At 31.7% G+C, this 20,631-nt stretch overlaps 1 pseudogene; it reads left to right on the top strand.

The window, feature by feature from the left end:
- Window positions 1-13,449: 13,449 nt before the first annotated feature.
- LOC100716473 (large ribosomal subunit protein P1-like) lies at window positions 13,450-13,792 on the top strand (annotated as a pseudogene).
- Window positions 13,793-20,631: the final 6,839 nt, after the last annotated feature.

The following is a 20,631-nucleotide window of genomic DNA, read 5'->3' as shown; positions in this document are numbered from 1 at the left end:
AAAATATCTTAATGTTTTATTTTGACATCACTACAGGAAACTCTGGGGTGTGTGTGTGTGTGTGTGTGTGTGTGTGTGTGTGTGTGTATGTGTTAGCAAACTTGGTGGTTTCATTTTTTGACTAAAACCTTAGCTCTAATACTCATTTTATATTAATTTTCCCATGGCACTTCACAATGATTGTTAGCTGGGAACAGCTTTATAGTAAGTCCTTCACAAGGTTATTTCTATTTCTGAGTATTACAGTGTTTTTCATCTTGTGTATTTTTTCCATCCAGAGTTATAAATGATATATCCTCTTCCTTGGCTAACAACTCCGTTTATGAGTCCATCTTAACCTGGACTACATTCTACACATTTCTGGATGTGTAAGATGTCTTTACTTCCCATGTTGCGTAGTGTGAGCCCTCCACCTACACTGAGATGAACGTAAGTTGCTGATAATTACCTTGCAAACAGACCCAAGGACTGCTATAAGGAAAAGTTCTATGGCTATATTTTCCGGTAAATTTCTGCTTAAGAAAATTGAGTAATCTCCTTCCTTTTTTTATTCATTGCATAATGCTTTAAAGTAATTTTGCTGCTGCTTATATACTATTTCTATTTCAAGTGGGTGTAGTTCACATTAATAAAACTAAATATTCAGGAAGCCTTTTCATTACAAAATTTTTCTCCTAAAATGAATGTGAGAAACTTAAAATGCTGAATAAAATTTTAGAAAGTAGGGATTCTAATGGTATGCATTGCAAGCTTAGGAAATGAATATAAATTGTGGTAAGTATATGTATCCTCGGTATGAGGATAAGATTGCTGAAGAACTGGATACTAGAGTAGATTTTAATAATGGGACATAAAGCTAGCAGTTTAATATCAATTTATTAAAATATGTGTTTTTACAATAAAACAAAATCAGCATTTTGGTTTTTCATCTTATTTTCTTCTCATTGTTTATTTAATAATGTGCTTTTATTACTCAATGTTCAATTGAACAAAAACTGAAAAATGAATCAACAATTCACTTTATATATGTAATGATTAGATGCTTGAGCACTAGGAGACTTCAGATCTAATGATTTTAATTACTTAATACTTTTGATATTTTCAAAGTTTTGAGGCAAATAATTTTATATTTCACATAAACCTGGCATAATTTCATTTAACTTTAGTTATTATTTTATATCAAAATAATATTTATTCTAACATATATCATGCATCTCTAAAATAGACGCACACTTAAAGTCCAAAATTAATTTAAAAACAAGAAAATTGCAAATAATTATACAGTTCCGTTTATGATAAATGATAGTAGTGTCTCTGTTACATATGGGGAAGTTTTTTCTATTTAAAATTCAAAGAATAATTTCAATTTTATTTATGTTTTAATATATTTTAAATGGACCCTCTGATGTTTGTATAACTGGAACAAATTGTCCCTAGTTTGCCTTAATCTAAAACTTCTAAAACTGTACTCAGTGTCATTTTGTGTTATAAAATTAATAAAAATAGTTTAATTTTTAATATATTTTATTACATTATAAAGTCAAGCTTCATTCATTCTACATAATTAGGAGATCTAATCAGCAGAATTAGTTCAAGTAATTAATCATGGCCAAACAGGAGAATCAGAAGTCAAAATCAGTTTTTCAAGCAGGTCAACAACAATTTCATCCAAATTAGGGAATTAATATACATGAAATACTTGAATCAAAATCAGACAGTACCTATAACTATGAAAAAATTTTTCAAATCAAAGCAAAATCAGTAACATAAAAATCCAATTATTATAATGTCAGACATAAGTTATTTGTGGAATAGGAAATCATACTGGTTTAAAGGACTGGTTTGGAGACAAACTTCAAATATAGAAATAAAAAATAGCATATAAATATCTCACAATGACTATCTTTGTTTTAATTTAAAAATTCTCTCATGTGTCTATATACTTCATTAATTTACTAGGCAAAACATTTTCTGTTGCTCTAAAATTTATTTACAAGAACCTGAATCTGAGGGTGATAATCCCACTTATTTTCCATTCAGGGATAAAATTAATCTGTAGAACTCAGACTTTTTAGTGTTATATTTAAATAACTACTTGACATCTTTAAAACTTCAAGACTCTTTTAAATCTGAATTATGAAAGACTAATTTTAAATAACCTGCAGTTCCAATCTCAACTCTATTTAAATGAATCATGGCCATGGGAATAAATTAAACTATAAAAAAAGGACATTTAAACAAAGATACACATTATTCACTAAGATAAAACATTACAATATACACAAGATTGGGAAGATTCCTTAATATACACTTTCTTTAAAAAATTGACAATGGAAGGTTTTCAAAACCGTGGTTGATGTTATTTATGAAACATGATTTTTTCTGTATCTAACATTTCCTAGTCTCTTCCATCATATATATATATATATATATATATATATATATATATATATATATAACATAGCAATAATAAATTCATATGCATGTTAGTATTATTTGATGCTTGTTGTGAATCAAATATTGTTCCGGAAAATTTGTCTATTTTAGCTGAGCAATTCTCAGAACAGCCATAAGAGAAACTGTTTTCTCTTCTTATTAATAAAGATCCTGGGCCACTGCAGAGGTTACAGAACATCATTCCAAATTGCCTGCTTATTATGTGTCAGACTGGGATTTAAACAGAAAGCATTTGGCTCCCGTTTGTCTACTTCCTCCCTATGCTATGCTGCCAGTTTCTCTGCAGAATTCTAATCACTGCAGTGGCACAGAAACTGGCCTGATAGGAATACTGTGTCTGATCAGAAACTACAAGAGCATTTTCTTTTTTTTTTTTTCTTTTTTTTTCTTTTTACAAGAGCATTTTCAACAAAAGCATGTAGTATCATGTACACACCACTCTTTCCTATCATTATGAGTGCATAACTTTTCTTTTTTTTTTTTTTTTTTTTTTTTTTTTTTTTTTTTTTTTTTTTTTTACTAGCAATCGAACTCAGGACCTTGCGCTTGCCAGGCAAGCACTATGATCTTAAACTATTCTTTTGGCCCTAATGAGTGCATGACATTTTATATTATTAATATTTTTAAATGTTATTTATTTTAGTTCCAGGGATAGAACTCACAATCTAGTGCTTACCAAGCAGGCGCTTACACTGGGAAGCTAAATAACTGGTCCCATGACATTTATTTTTGTATGATGTAGCATTTTGCCTTGTTCGTTTATTCATGCTCATTCAGATTAAACACAAAAATGCTGGTCACACTATTGATACTTAATAAACAGCATTTGCTAATCAATGACCCAAATTACTTGTACCTTATGAAAGAACGGTTTGTGCCTGCAGCTCTGAGCATGAATTCAAGATCTGGTATGCCTGCGGTTAGTTATAATTCTAAAAACTACCCCGCATAAGAATCAGGGGAAATTTCTCACTTTTTGGATGCCTTCTTATCTGTATCCTGCATAAGATGAGCAGGTGATTCTATTTGATAACACTGTTTTCACAAATTTAAAATGAACTTATAAAGTATCCAGAAAACTTTAGTTTCAATTTCTAGGAAAAACTGTCTTATTCTAAAGATAATTTATGGTAAGTGGCATTCAATATAAAAAATAAGAGTAATTGATCTATTGTTTGAAATGTTTTACTATAACCAAAATAGCTAACTTGATATAGGAAAAGTTTTAACCCTTCATTTCCCTATGGCAAACATGTTACTTGAGTTATATTTATTAAATATATTTTATTTTATTTTATATTAATATAATTTATTGTAATATATTTAAAATATATTTAGTATATTTTAATATATTGTAATATATTTAATATTTAATATATTTAATATATTGTAATATATTTAAAATAGTATATATTTAGGGTAAAAGATTTACATCAATAGACACATAGACAGTTAGATACCTTTGGTGTAGCCCTAAATTGGAAGTGTAAAATGAGATCTTCAACAAACAATTTAAAACAATTTGAGGTAATTTCTCAAAAATTGGTAAGTATTCCTCAAGTCATGAAGGCCATCAGATATAAAGAATGACAAAGAAATATTTAGTGAAAAGGGATGTAGGGAAATTAAATATTTTGAGGAATCCTAGGTTGAGTTTTGCAAGAGAAATAAGGAAATAAGATACAAAAGAGATAATCTGTTCAAAATTAGAAATCTAAATGATTTTATAGTATTAACTTATTTGTCACCAAGATAATAAAGTACTGTAAAAAAATTGAGAAAACTGAGTACTGGGACAATATTTCAGAAAGCAGTCCTAAGAAAATGAAAAAACTAGTACTTTTACAAGTATTTGTAAATATAAAATCATCCTGGTGAAAATTTATATCTAAATTGTGAAGAATGAAATAAAAAATAACTCATTAAAACAACTCTAAATATTTTAATAATTTGACAAATAAAATGTGTTTTGTTTACAAACCAGGGATTGACAAATTGACTCAAAATTATCCAGTAACATTTTCTTTGAAGACACTAAGGTAATGCAAAATAAGACTAAAAGGAAAATGTAAAAAAAAAAAAAACTACTTATGAAATCCAAACAAAGTAAATTTGTACAGCTAAATCAATCATAAATAAGTGAATTTCATCTAAGAAATAAACATCTTTAGGAATAATATGAAAATGATAGCATATTAATTCCATAAACAGAACTTTTTAGTTGTAAACATGCATGCATCAAAGGTACATGAAGAAAAACTGAGTGATCTACTAAGAAAACATGACAAATGACCACCTATAAGATATTTTTAGCATAGATCTTTTAAACATCAAAAATACTGTTGTTTATAACTCTAGCAAAGCTACAGAAGATTTAAATTTCAAGAATATTTAAATAATTTAACCTAATGTGTGGATAGACAGGGAATTCTATGTCTATGATATTTAGAGAGTATCAATTTTTCTCATCCAAAAATAGATTAATTACAAAAAATTGTTACATAAAGCAAATCAGTTTAAATTTTATAGAATGAATACACAGAGCATATAGAATCAGAATCAACAGAAAATGAAAAAGTCATTTTAAAGAATACAATTTTGAATTTTCAATGTCATAATACTTAGAACTTCATAAGAAGAGCATAAAGAATATTTATATTATTATAAATTCAAACACCTATTTATAGTATCCCCTACAAAGAAAAATCAGATGTGATTCTTAGATACTTAAAACTGAGTACTTTTAAAATGTACTTTGTATCTAAGCTTGTAAAGTGAAGCTTCTGTAGTCCTTCCCATATTAACAGTGGGCCATTGAGTTACAACCAGCCTGGCATATGAACTGGGGTTATGACTGAATTTTAGTTTTAAATTATGACCAAGATCTTGGGTTATGAACCAAGTGCCGGCCACTTTTTCTTACAAACGATTTCAGGCACAGATTTAATTCTTTTTTTTTTTAATTTTATTTTGAAAGTATACAGCAGAACAATTCAGAATAAAGCCAACTAAGATTGTACAGTGAAATTGGTACAGAACTTCACAGCAGGTTACCGGGATATCAGTAATAGGTATCACAGTGTATTTTGTTATCTTTATAATAGTTGTTCTTTCAATTACTTATATCAAAATGAGATGAAATATAGATCACTATAGAACTTATCAAAACAGAATATTCAATAGAGCAGTACCATTAATCAGAAAAGAGCAAAACAGTAATAAAAATATTTGCCTTCAAAGAGATGGTAGAAGGAAGTCCCCCTTATTTGCTATGATCAGCCTCCCAGGAGATGCTCAGATTTCTGGTTCCCATTTGCTAATGGATGGGCGGGGGGGATAGGAGAAGTGGGATATTTGGCTCTAGACCATGTAGCAGTAGGTTCACTATTGCTTAGCAGGGAGGCAGGATGGTCATTTGTTTTCACAGCATCCTCAGTTCCAACATGGCATGGATCTCAGGAGACACTGCTGGTTCTCCCCCTGGAAGGGCTCCAGTCATTCACATCTCCACCACTTACCAGGGAGGGGAGGTGCTTGCTTGGCTTCCCAGGTCCTAAATTCCAACATGGCATGGATCTCAGGAGACACTGCTGGTTCTCCCTCTGGAATTATGGAAGTAACATCGAACATCTTTTCCTGTATGGAACTAAGAGATCCTGGTCCAATGTCTCTCTAAAAACACAGAGATCTTCCTGTATACTGGAGAGAGGCTTTGAAAGCTGTGTAGAAGAACTTAGCCTTCAGCTGACAAGTTGAATTGTTACCAACTCTCAGGAATGATTTTCGTTTGTAAGTCAAGGGTCCACTGTATACATAAATACTTCCAACTAAAAACATAAAAGGAAAAATTGAGTTATTCTGAGAGTGAAAAGTTAGAAAAAAAAGAATGGCAAAAGAATGAAAAAGAAGCATACAATAACTGTAAGACTGAAGTCAACAATATGAATAATCATGGTGGGCTTTCTTTTCTCTGTGGTGTGTGTGTGTGTGTGTGTGTGTGTGTGTGTGTGTGTGTGTGTGTTTATTGTTGTTATTGTTGACTTTTCAGTCCAGGTCTACTTGCATTGGCTAACACAAGCCACAGCAAACAATGACACTAGCAGATGAACTTATCTACAAATGCATAAAAAGTTATACAATTGACAAAGTAACAAAATGAAGACAAAGAAATATATACAATGAATACAAACTAGTTGCACAAAAGTGATATTACTGGCTTCAAACATTTTTTCTCCATTATTTTGACCACTTCTAAATACTACACAAAACTAAGCATTGCTCATTCACCTGAGTCACATATCACAACGACTCACTTATCTTAATGATTTTGCCTCAATATCCTCTACTGGTTCATCACTTCATCTAGTTAATGTGCTAGCTAACAGAAACTAGTGCCACCACATGAACTAATGTCTCTCTTAAACAAGCAGGATCAACTCTTCACCAGTAATGAACAGCTTATTTGCTTTTGCAATGTGTTTATTCTATAAGAATGATAATATCAGTACAGACACATTTGATAAAAGATAGCCTTCAATAATTGCTTTTGTTCTTGATGTTCATGTTGTTTTACTTTTGAATATTACCAGTGGCTTGAATTTTAATCCAAGGTATTTGTTATCCATGTGGCAAATCAGTTTTGAAGATTTTGAGGCTTTGTTGAAAGCTATTCAACATGTATTATATAAAGCAGGTTTGGGGAATTTGAATTACCTGATGTAATAAACTGACAGTTTAGGGAGGAATCTTCATATATTTTTTAAATCCAATTCTTTTTCTGCAGTATCATTTGGTCTTTCCCTCACAATAAAAGCTTCTCAATGGTGATTGTTTTCTTGTTTTGCTTTGTTTTGTTTCATTTCATTTACTCATATTGGGTAGAGTTACTTTATAGGTTTGTCAACACTGCAACAAAGATATGAAGATACTTCTACTTGGGTAGAAGTAGAAAAAAACAATGGATGAGATATATGAAAAGTAAAATAAATTTCAATTATTAATATAAAGCCTGCTGCCAAAAGCAGCTGTACAATTGCAGTTTGTTAACTCACTTGTCACCTGGCACCAGATGGAGCTTGTAATGTGCCACTCACTGATAGGGTTTTGATATAACCCTGCAGGTAATCGATTTATTAAGATCTCTATGAAAACATCTCTACTGATACTAATCTGTAATTGCAGCCACTCTCCAATACTAGTATCACTTCCTCAGCTCCACCTCAGATCAACAGATATTAGATTCTCATAGGAAGCACACTACCTAGATTCTTCCTATGTGAAGTCCACAGTAGATTTAGCAAGGGGGAATTGCAGTAAAAGTAGATGAAGCTTCCCTCCCTTATCCTCCACTCCCTTCTGCTGTCGCTTCTGTCTAATAGATCTACAGAGGGAAAAATTACACACACACACACACATTTGTATATACATATATACACATATACATAATAAACATGCAAAAATCCTAAAAAATATTGCCAATATGATACAAATATATAACACATAATAAAATACAAATTGGATTACTTGCTTGGAATATAATGCTATAAAGACACACAAAATCAATTTATGAAAATAACTTATAATACTATTTTGAGACTTTCAATGGATATATGAAAATGTACAAAACTGATAAGGAAAAATTAAATCAAATAGGAATTGAAAATATCTATCTTATTTTGGAAAGTATAAACTTAAATTCACAAACACTGTTCTTACTGGTTAAAAAAAATTCTGAAAAACCAGAATGAAAACAGAATGCTACTATAGCATATATTATTTTTGGAGCCTATTTTAAAAAGCAAAGGTAAGAGATTTCTAATTTAATTGTATAAAATCTATAGTATATCAATTGAATTTAAATAAAAAATAATTTAAAAATGTACATTCCAAAATCATAAAAAAATATCTAGACACAAATCTTGCTAAAATGTGCAATTCTTTTTGGTGGAAAATCATAAAGCTTTATTGTGATATATTCAGAAAAGCCAAAATGCATATGTCTAGCACTATATAAATGATAAGAAAAAGTGACATCATGTTCAGGTACAGAGTGTAAATTTTGGAATATTGAAATATGACATTTCTTCATTTCATATAGTTTTGTTCCATTATTAGGGTTTTTTTTCTTTCTTTTTATTGGTACCAGGGATCAAACTCACGACCACCTGCTTGCAAGGCAGGTGCTTATGCTGCTGAGCTAAATCCCCAGCCCTCCTTTATTAGTTTGATATGAACCAGACCATAGTTGTGATGATAACTGTTAATAACATTTATAATGAAAAACCATCAGATTTTAAATTATAGTAAGCTATTAACACTAGTAGCTCCCACAATTACTATATTCTGACACTGAACAGGCAAATTATGAAGTGTGTGAAGTAACATGAAAAAAATACTTTTTGCAGAATTTTACCAGAAAATGGGCTTTGCTGAACACTGAAAAACCAAGAGCCAAAGAAATTATTTCTTGATCACTGATTGAACATGTCTTCTTAAAACTCAGGACACAAAGTTTCGTTGTATATAAAATTTCTAAATAATAATGAAAATTGGGTGACTACCGGATGGTCCATATGCAACTTTGAGCTGCCCAGCTTCCTTGTTCAGTGTCATTGGCAAAAAATGTATCTTCATACTGAATTCTAGGAAGGTATGGGTCATCAATACTACAGCTCTTTTTGCTCAGTTTCAATGTTTTCATTAACATTCCATATCTTTAGCTAAATATCAGTAATATATCTGCAATATGACCTTACCTTTACATATATACATGTGTGTTATCTCATTATAATGAGACATTGCAAACATTAAACTAAATGGAATAGAAAATAGTCTTACAAAATGATTGAAAACTATGCATATAGTGAGAAATTTTATAAATTTAAAATTATGAGTATTATGCTGGCCTTATCAGTTATCTCATTATGATTTATAGTAATGTTTAATTCAATTATTTTTAAAAATAAGAAACATTTATATATATATATATATATATATATATATATATATATATTTGAAAATATATTGTTTCTTCAAAGATAAATTTTTAAAGAAACTTGACAAGTTTTATTAGAGGTAGAGAGAGAATATACAAAGCAGAATGCAGGTGGTCAGAGAAATTAGGCAGTCTAAAGGATTCTTGAATAATACATCACACAAATGAACTGAGAACAATGCTAAGCATTTGTAGCAATTTTATTCTACTGCTCTCTCTTGACAAATTGGAAAACAAATTATAACTATAAATAAGTTGTTGATTTTTACATAAGATCACTATGTCAATCCTGTGTCTCTACAAGGATGCTAAAAAGAGCAATGCAAAACAAAGCACTATTACCTGAAGAGACTTGCCAAATTACTTTTTTCAGTAAATAATATAAAATAACATAATGACTTTAGGAAGCAGAATTACATTTGTTGTTTGCAAAAAAAAAAAAAAGATTTATCTTTCATTTTTATGAGTCTTTTCAAAAAAAAATCACACAGGAGAGGGCATGTTCAATTAAATTGATTCTCAATGTATAAACAGATTGTAATGAGATCAAACAAACAAACAAAAAGTTATCAGAACACCTCAGTATTATAGCACAGATCAATGTCAGATCACGTAGAGGAGGAACTTATAAGTATTCCTAGAAGTAACCATGAGTGTTAAATCAATGAAGGGCCAGCACTACAAATTGCTTAATACCTTAACAGCTGGCAGTGTGGTAAAAAGTATCTATGCTTTTTAAAGCATCCTTCTAAAGATCACAGTTCTAGCAATGACATATAGTAAATTATCAAGAATTAAATATGTTCATCTTTTTTTTTGGGGGGGGGACAGAGATTGAACACATGACCTTGTGCTCCATGTTAAACTGTTTCAGGGCATACTCTTCCTCAGGTTCCCATAATACCAGTCAACACAGAATGCCTTCAATTGGTTAATTATTTTTAAAAAATAAATTAAGTTAAACTAACTGCCGGCAATTTATTTCCTCATAAAACTGATGTTATTCTTTAAAATTATTAGTCACAATAATTTCATATTTTTCTTGAAATTGGCTCACAGTCACTCATGTTTATTAATTTTAATGAAAACTCATACATTTAAAATTGAAAGTGTTCAATTCATTTATTCACTCATACTTTTATGAATTCTGCTTAATATCTATTTAGACTACTATATAGTCAGGATTGCATTAGACATTGGTGATAAGAAAACATACATAACTAATGTCTTTACTTACTAATCAAGAGGGACAACACTTTTAAAAGTGCTAAAACACACAAATGAATTTTATTTTATGTTTAGGAGGTTGAATTTATTTTTTAAAACACTGAAAAATAGACCGATGTCTCCATAAGTTACCAGTCCCCATAAGCATATTTTTACAGTGTGAATGTGTGTGTGTGTGTGTGTGTATATATATATATATATATATATATATATATATATATGAATCTACTAAAAGGAGTGTTGTCGATTAATCAGTGGAGAAGGCTACAGATAGCTTTACATGGAACACAATAGAAAGAGATGCCAAAGGTACCTTTTCGTAAAGTACTTTCTCTGTAGTAAAGGACAGCTACTATACTACAAATGCAAAGAAAGCTAAAATTGTGAATGAAAACATAAATGTACCTAGAACTCAGCACTTATGATTGCTTTATCTGCATAACATCTCCAAGGTCAAATGACACTCAGTTTGATGTTGTGTAAGAATAAAGATTTCAAAGAGTGATTAAAGCAAAACATCAGATAATTTTGGAATACATAGTCATATAAGAACACAAATATACATAAGGATATTGGGATATATTTATGACACAGAAAATCAAGGAATGCTACTGGTTGTGACATCTTTTAATAATAATTTACTCTTGTCTTCAAGTATTTCTTTGTGAGCATATGATAAGTTATGAGCCAAAGAATAGGAGTCCAAATTTTGGAAATCTACTTTGAGATAGATATACTTAAATTTATATAACTGCAAAAGTGCAATACAAGAAACCTGCTTCTGTTAGAAAATGCAATACCAAAGAGTTACTTAAATCGCGTGAAAGGAGAACTTGAGGTAGTAGTTGTTAAATTGAGACCTAAAGGACACAGAGCAGGAAGCTACAGGAAGCAGTAAAGAATCTTGTGTTTCACCTGGCATAATACACAGTTCAATAAGTAGCCCTGGTAATACTATTCAAACCTTAGTTAAAAATCAGTGTAGGAGGAGATTAATGAAATGCTATTTTTTAGCTTTTAGAGAGACCATACATTTTAGACCAACTCAACTTGAAATTGAATTTAAGAACACTCCACTTTGATGCTGGGCTGCAATTGAGAAATTCTCCACTTGACAATCTTATAGTTTCCCTTCTGTTTTCTTTCATTAAAGATCTATTAAATTCCTGAAGAGCCAAAAGTTTGCTAAATGTGGAGGAAATGATCCCTGAATTTATAGACTTCACATTTCTTTAGTGTGGGAGACAAACAGAAAAATGTAAGGATGTTAACTTTGAAGTGCCAATTATATATGGCCAGTAAAATAACCAGTTGTGAATGAAGTTTTAAGATTAGTAAGAACGTTTTGAGCTGAAGTTACAGTTTAGAATGTGTATTGAAGTTAAAAACATATAGAGACAAATGACATGCTTATCTCAAAACTTGTTTAGCCACATGTATACAGCACTAAGGGGGATTATTTCAAAAACTCTCTCTTTTATAGTGAGGAATTCACCTCCTGGTGAAAATCATGCAAATCATTTTGACCTGATCATAGGTAATTTTATTAGTCAAGATTCTTGAGGAAAATACAATCAGGTGGTGATGAAGCTATACACAGAAAGAGACTAACTAAGAAGGGTTACTCACATGATCATGAAAGCTGAGAAAACTTCCAGTATGTTATCTACAAAGTACAGAAGCACAAAAGCCAGCTCTACTTTGGGCCCAAAGATCCGGGAACAAGTGAATGAGGTATATATATAACCCCAGGGTGAGTTTTAAGGCTTGAGAATCAAAAGCACTTAGCATGAGGCCATGAGAAGATTGACATATTTTTTAGACTACAGCAAAGTCACCCTTTTTGCAGTTTTTGTTCTATTTAGACACTCATCAGATTGGAAGAAGCCCACTAATACTGATTTTGGCAGTCATCTTTATGCAGTCTACTGAGTCAGACACCAACATCTTCCTAAAACATACTCACAGGCAGGCCCAGAAATAAGGCTTTACCAGCTACCTGCACATCCCTTTACATAGTCAACATATAAAATTAACCATCCTAGTAATTACAGAGTCTTTATCTGTAAGGGTTCATTTGGAAAGCTGCTTAATGACACTGGACATGGTGCTCAAATCCCCGGTTAATCAAATCTCAGGAAGCTTTCGGTTGGTGACTCAGAGTGAGTCATTCCCTTCATCTGTGCTAATAAATCTGTACGATAATGAATGTATTCCATGGGAAATGATGAAACATGGAAAGAGCTGATGCCTTCTCAATTTATTCGATAAAATTAATTTTTGACTTCTTGTCTTAACCAACTGCTCCCATACCTGGCAAGCTACTGGCTTTAAGTATATAGAGAAACTGATTTCTCATAGCGCTTTCTCATCAGTGCCCATAAAACTATAATTCCTAGGGTAGCTGGAAATTGTCAAATAAATGACTCTCTTGAGTTATAAGAACACAAGAACCCTGGAAACGAGGCTTTTTCATAGTATTCCACACTTGCTTTAGTATTTTGATTACTTAAGTTACTTTCATTATAGTAGTTCTTGGTAGTGACAATTTAACTATGAAAATATTACATCAAACCAGGAAACTGCAAATGATATTCACAAAGTGGGCCTTAATTAACAAAAAACTTAAGAAGAGTATGTGTGTCTGATCCAGAACGACAAAAATGCAGTACATCAATATAACAAACACAAATGGACATGGGCTATTCCATCCCCACCATAGTTACAAATGTGTTTTCATCTAAAGCAAATAAATTTAACTGCTTTACATCATGGCCTCTATCTCTGAGCTCACCTGCATCCACTCTGACCTTATCCTGCAGGACTGTGAAGTGACCGTCATGAAGGACAAGATCAATGCCCTTATTAAAGTGGCTGGTGTCAATGTCCAGCCTTTTTGGACTGGCTTGTGTGCAAAGGCCCTGGTCAGTGTCAAATTGATGTGTTCATCTGCAGTGTAGGGACTAGTGACCCTGCTCCCTCAGCTGGTGCTGCCCCTAGAGGAGGCCCTCCCCTCCCCACCACTGCTGCCTCGGTGAGGAGAAGAAGGTAGAAGCCAAGAGAGAAGAATCTGAGGAGTCTGATGATGACATGGGCTTTGGTCTTTTTGACTAAACTTCATTTTGTAACAAGTTCAATAAAAACTGAACAGTTAAAAATAATTATTTAAAGGCAGTTGTGTTGATTAAAATCTTTTGTCTTCTAAAACTGATAGCTTTGCTAATGAAATTATTTCAATACTCCATATATGTACGCACAGTATTTAGACATATACATAGAAATATTTATAGGTGCAGAAAATTTAGTTTTCTTTTTTTGGTGTCTTGATTTTTATGCAAGTAATCTCCAGTGTGAATTTTATCTATAAATCTATGAATAACAGGACTAGGTAAATAAATATCTACAGCAGTTAAAAACTGTCAAGCAGTCATCATTAATGAGAGATGATAGACTGATTTGTTGGAAAACTTTGTATGATTGTGTGAGTTATCAATGTATATATCTGTAATACATGTTAGTTTCTTATTGGATAAAGAAGACAGAATTAAGCACCAAGGAAATTATGTGACAGCACATTAAAAGTATTAGAAAGAGGAATATGAAAAAAGTCACAGTTAGTGGAAGTTTTGGATTCTTTTCATAAAAAGAGTATTTTAAAATATGAAACATTTAACACTTGAGATACTTGGGAAGAGTATTGATAGATTAGGAAACAATGTTGCAAAGAAAGTTATTCCTCCAGTATGAAGAATAAATGCAAGGTTAGATGTTGACTCGCTTTAAGGATTTTTTATTAAGTGAATAATATGAAAACAGTCACATAATCAAAATCATCCAAATTATTAAAGTGGGACAACATCCTAGTTTAGGGGTAGCAATTCATTAAGTAATGAGATAAATCAGTAATGCAGAAGGCGCAAAGTATTATTATAATTAACATTGTTTGGTGGTTGTAAAATATAGCTTTAAGGAAAACATGCTTTAACAACATTTAGGGAAATGAAAAATTGTAGTGTCGATATCAATATTTATTTTATAAGGATAAAATATTTGAACACTCATAAAAGTAATTATTAGATACATACCTTGTTTTGATGCTATACATTTCAATTGTGTAATTTTTATGATTTCTAGCACCTTTGCCAGTGATGATTTATCAATTCATTTATTCTCATTAATAAATATCATTTTATATAAAAATAAAAAAGTACTTTTAAAAACAAGGTAAAAAAATATCTATCTATCCAGTCATGAAAAGCTATGGCTACATGAAAAATGGATTTGTTTTTAAATTATTTGTTTAAAAATGTTTCATTCCTAAATTAGCTTTCTTCAACACATATTTTGTAGTGCCACATACAATTTCAATAGTTCATAAAAATTATGTTAACAAACTTGGGCTCTTTTCTGTTTACAAAAATGATCCATAGTATACATCTTTCAAAAGGCATTAGTTCTTAGATAGTTTCCTACCTTAAAGGCTTTGACAGTAACCTCAACCCACAAAGAATGCCAACGCACATGGTTAAATACTGTATTAGCTTTATATTCAGGGGAAAAGAAAACAGAGAGAAATATTTTGCAAATCTATGTAATGTACAGTTTAGGTCAGAAAAACATATAGAAATAAATAATGACAAATAGAAAAAATCAATTATAGGACCAACACTTACTTTGGATTCTTAGCTTTTAGCAATTTAGACACCATGTCTTGTAGGGCTGATGGTCTTCCCAAGGGAAAATTGGACAAACACACTTGTCATATCAGAAATTAAATAAATACAAATTTCTAGAGTTATTTATGGAGGAAAGTAAATCACATTATGAGGCATAAAGATAGGACAAGAAAATTGATAAAGGGGGATATCTGGCAGTTGACTTTGGTATTATGTGAGTGTAGTTAAATATATGTTAAACTATTTCTGCAGACCGTGTGTGTAACAAAGGGCTAATCTCTTCCTCTGAATGACTTCACCCCATCCTGAACCCCTTTCCCGGAACTCTGTATTGGTAAGTAACTTCTTCTAGAGCATATTTTATGTTATCAATTTAATTCAGTTAGCTGTAGAAAACCTCAAAATGTGACAGAAAAGTGTTAATTTTACACTATTTTTTATTTCACCTCAGCATCTGCTGATTGCTTTTTTAGGGAAGTTCTTCCAAATCACATCAGTATAGAGCCAGTGTCCTTAAAAAACATAAAATAAACAAACCCACAGCTTTGTTAAGGTTTCCTAAGGTCTGTTTGCCATATTGGAACACATAGTATTCTCTAGATGTCAGATCAACTACACTTTATTCCAGCCAAGTGCATTTATGCTTCTACTTTCTGGCACCCTGCCACAACAGAGTTGCTTTTCATTCATCAAACACCACAGCACAGCACTCTAACTAGGCAACTGCTCCTCATTTCTGCCCAAATCTCTTTATCATGGAATTGGGTTCCTTTCAAAAAGTTTATCATTTTGAAAAGGGCCTGCAATGCAAAAACAATGCTATTTATCAGCCTAGGCAAGGAGACTGCCAGGAAATGATAAATTTCCTGTACGTGGCTTTAGTTTATCACTAGCTTATTTTAAACCTCTCTATGTACTTGCTGGATACACTTGTGTGACAAGTAAACTTTAAGTGCCTAATGCCCCTCACCCCTGATAAATGTATGTAATAATGTCGATGTTCATTTATAAAGTTGTCTTCTACCAAAGAGGGTACAAAAAGGCAAATTGTATGAATTGCAATATGTTTTGAAATTACATGAACCTAAGCATCATTTAGTCAAAATTTTCAACCCATAAATAACCTCACTGAATATTTAAGTGGTCAAAAGAAATGTAACATCATGAAGGGAGTTTTGTTAGATTTAAAAGTAAAACCTATAAATCAGACTATATAAACAATTGAATATGGTATGGTATTTGGTTTTCTAGGAGATGCTCACTAAAACTCTCCCTGGAATTGAATCCTGGCCTCATTCCTAATGAAGATACATATGGATAAGGAAAACATATGCATACACTATTGGAATTTTTATTTTGCTAATTTATGCAGTGTTACATAATTACAGAAATAACTATTTGTGATAAGCAATTAAAGACTCAGAGAGAAATCATAATCATTCCTTATGGTTCAGATGGAGAAATATTCAGTGTTAGAATATTAGATATTAGATTATATTATCTAACATATCCCCCAAAAGTCTCCGATATTCAGTGCTGTGGCTCTGAAGATCCACAGGTTTCTGGAGCTGCCAACCTCAGTGATGGGTTAATTCATGGCTGAGCTAGGAGCTGAAGGTGCTGTTAGGAGGTGGAGCCTGTTTGGAGGTAATGGAACGCTACTGAAGAAGCATGACCCAGAAGTGTACTTTGTACTGTCAGCGCTTCGTCTCTCTCTGGAGTTTCTACCTTTTCTCTACTTCCTGGTTGTCATACGTTGGGCAGCTTCTATCTGATTACCCTTCCTCTATGCTGCTTCTTCCTTAGAACAAGCTGAGCACAAACAAACCTTTGAAACTGTGAGTCAAAATAGATCTTTTCTCCTTTAAGTTGTATGTCTTAGGTAGTTTGTCCCTGCAATGGAAAGTCTGATAGAGCAAAATCATAAAAGAATTTTAAGCTGTGTAATTTGAAATAAGACCCAAAAGATGTTCTCTAAAATTCAAAGATATGACATCTCACTGTAACACTATTTTTAAACAACAAAAAAAGATACAGAATTTCAAAATAGCGTGACAGAAGATTAGCAATGGTTAATGTATTGTATATTGTTATCTTCCAAGTTGTTTCTCAGATTATAAGATACATGCATGAAAAAATAATGAATGAAAGAATAAACCATTTTAAAGGAACTAATAGATTAATAGTATAATTACCTATGTTATATATAATCTTTTCTCTTCTCCCGTCTTTCATCCCAGTTATTCTTTCCTTTTGAACAGTTCCTTCCGCCTTTCACTTTCACTTTCACAATATCATTTTGGATCCTATTTACTCTTTTAGTAGTTTATGTCTGGGAAAACAATACAATGCTTACAAATGCCAAGTCCCACTTATTTCACTCAAGAATATGGTCTCAATTTGCATCTTTTTATTTATAAGAGCTTTACCTTTTTCCTTCATTATAGCTGAGTAGTACTCCATTGAATAAAAATATCATGTCTTTTTTTATGCGTTCCGCAGTTTGGATTGTTTCCAAAATTAGCATCTACAAATTTACAAATTGTGTTTTAAACATGGATGCATATATATTGCTGTGGCATGATGTTTTCAGATTTTCTGGGAAAATAGAAAGAAAGGGAATAGGGAGATCAAATGGAACCTTTAAACCTAATTTTGTGAGAAATTTCCACACTGATTTGCATAGTATATTTACCATTCGACACTCCCACCAAAAGTGGAGAAGAGTTCTTTTTCCACAAAGTGCAACCAGAATTTATTATTGGCTGCTTGCTTGATGATAGCCATTCTTTCTGGAATGAGATGAAATTTCAGTGATGTTTTAATTTGCATTGCTCAGATGACCAGTGGTGTTGAACATTTTTTCATGGGTTTATTTATCATTTGTATTTCTTCATCTGGGAAGTGCATATTCATCTCAGATGCCCATTTTTGAATTGTATCTTTGAATTTTTGGGGCCTGATTTTTTCAATTCTTTGTATGTTCTATGTAGAAGTTCTTTTACTGAGGGAGAGTTGGCTAAATTTTTTTTTCCCATTCTGTGGGTTTTCTTTTCACTCGGAGATTTCTTTAGAATGTGCAGAAGTTTTTTAATAAGATGATATCCCAGTTATTGATTTTTTTGAAATGTTTCCAGTGCAGTTTGAGTTTTGGTCATGAACTCTCTGCCTACCCCTATGTCTTCAAGATTTCAAACTACCTTTTCTTCCAGTAGAATTTAGTATTTCTGTTTTAATACTTAGACCTTTGATCCATTTTTACTTTAGTTTAGTGCATGGTGGTAGACCTGGGTCTAATTTTAGTCTTTGGCATGTGTAAGCCAATTTTTCTAGCATCATTTATTAAAGAGACCATCTTTCTTCCAGTTAACATGTTTAGTCCCTTTGTCAAAAATAAGACAGCTCGATGCTTTTGTGGTTGTGTCTGCATCTTCTAATCTGTTCCACTGATTCTCAGGTTTATTTTGTTTTCTTTTGCTTTGTTTTTCCCAGTATCTTAATGATTTTATCACAGTATTAACAGTAGCTTTGTAGTATAATTTTAAGTCAAGTATTGTGATTCCTCCAGTTTGCCTTTGTTTTCCAGGATTGTCTTCTATTTTAGGCCTCTTTGGTTTCCAAATTAATTTTAGGAATATTTTCCTTTGATCTGTGAGATATGCTAATGGTATTTTGATTGAGATTACATTAAACCTGTATAATAGTTTTTTAAATTATGCCCATTTTCACAAGGTTGATTTTTCATATCCATGAGCAAGTGATATTTTCCATTTTCTGATATTCTCTTCAATCTTTTTTCAGAGTACTATAATTTTAAATGTCTCTCACTCTCACACTCTTTTTCCACCCTGTATCTGTTAGAGTTCATCAAAGGAACATATTTAATATAAAATATGTAAAGGATTTATAATGTAGGCTTACCATGTCTGCCTGCACAGTCTGGTGTAGAAAAGTATGAAAGGACCATCTGCATACTGGAAGTCTAAGGATTCAGCTGTAGTTTGAAGGCCTAGAGGTCACTTCAGAGTCCTAATCAAGTTAAAATCAGGAATCCAAGGTCTCCACAAGAAGACTGAAGTGCCTGTGCTGGAAGCCTGGTGACAGATGTCCAGAGGTAAAGGTGTGGAATGGAGCTTTACATTTCTCATTCAAGTTGACATCACAGTTAACATGTCTTAATTTCATTAATTTAGTACATACTAATAACTAATTCAAATATAAATTAGCTAAATACATTAAAATATTGATTTCTAATATGTAACTTTCTATAGTTTGTAATGCTTTAGCTGACATCTATTGCCCCTTATATCATAATTTTTGAATACCTGTAAGAAATTATGGTAAACTCAAAACTTACAGCCACTGACCAAAATATCTACTTTTCAGTGCATAATAGGCACTTGAATATATAACATGTTGAAAAGATTCATAAATATACTTGAAAGAGTACAGAGCCAAGGCTACAAATGGGATATCTGAAGAAGAATGAAGTTTATTCTCTGTTAGCCACTAAACTTAATATGAAGCCATAGAAATAATACAGAATAAAGTTAAGGTGATCAGTAATGCAGAATAGAAGGCCAAGAATCTATAATAACCAGATTAAAATTTGAGTCATGGTAGAAGTGTAATGGAAACTCAGAAAGTACGGGACAGACTAATCAATGACTAAAATTTGAAAAAAAAAAGTTCTTTGCAGTAGAAATGTACAATGTAAGCTTTTGAAGATAAATCAAAAGAAAATCCCAGACTAAAAATACAGAGTATATAAAAAAAAAAAAAACATACAAAGTATGTAAGGAATGTAGGCTACTTCAAAAGGTTTCATATACCTTTAATTGTAATAATGGAAGAAAAACCTGAGACAATTTTTAAAATAATGTCTGAGAGATTTCCAAATAGATACCAAAGAATGGATGAATTCATAAAGTTTAGAGAGAACAAGTTAAGATAAATTGTAAACTGAACATTTAAACAACAAAAAGTATAATAACATATATTGCATTCAAATTTATAATAGCATTTTGAATTCTTGTATTTCAGTGTTTGACTGGGATGACTTTTAGGTTTCTCTCCCTTTTTAACTCATGTTTGGTACAAGTTCTACTTCTCTTGGTGCCACTGAGTTACTCAATCCACCCAAGTCCCTTCCTGTGCACCATAACATCCAACCCTACTGTACTTCCTAGTCACCAACAGTGCTCCTCAGTCTTTGTGCTCTGATTCCTCAAGTCATTTTTGAACAATTATATTCTTCCTAGGAAATTTATTAAGTTA

This window comes from Cavia porcellus, unplaced genomic scaffold (genome assembly GCF_034190915.1).
Source record: "Cavia porcellus strain 051 isolate PalLab524CR breed Dunkin Hartley unplaced genomic scaffold, mCavPor4.1 scaffold_29, whole genome shotgun sequence".
Taxonomy (NCBI): domain Eukaryota; kingdom Metazoa; phylum Chordata; class Mammalia; order Rodentia; family Caviidae; genus Cavia; species Cavia porcellus.
Note: the sequence above shows the minus strand (reverse complement) of the source record. Positions and strands in the feature narration are given on the sequence as shown.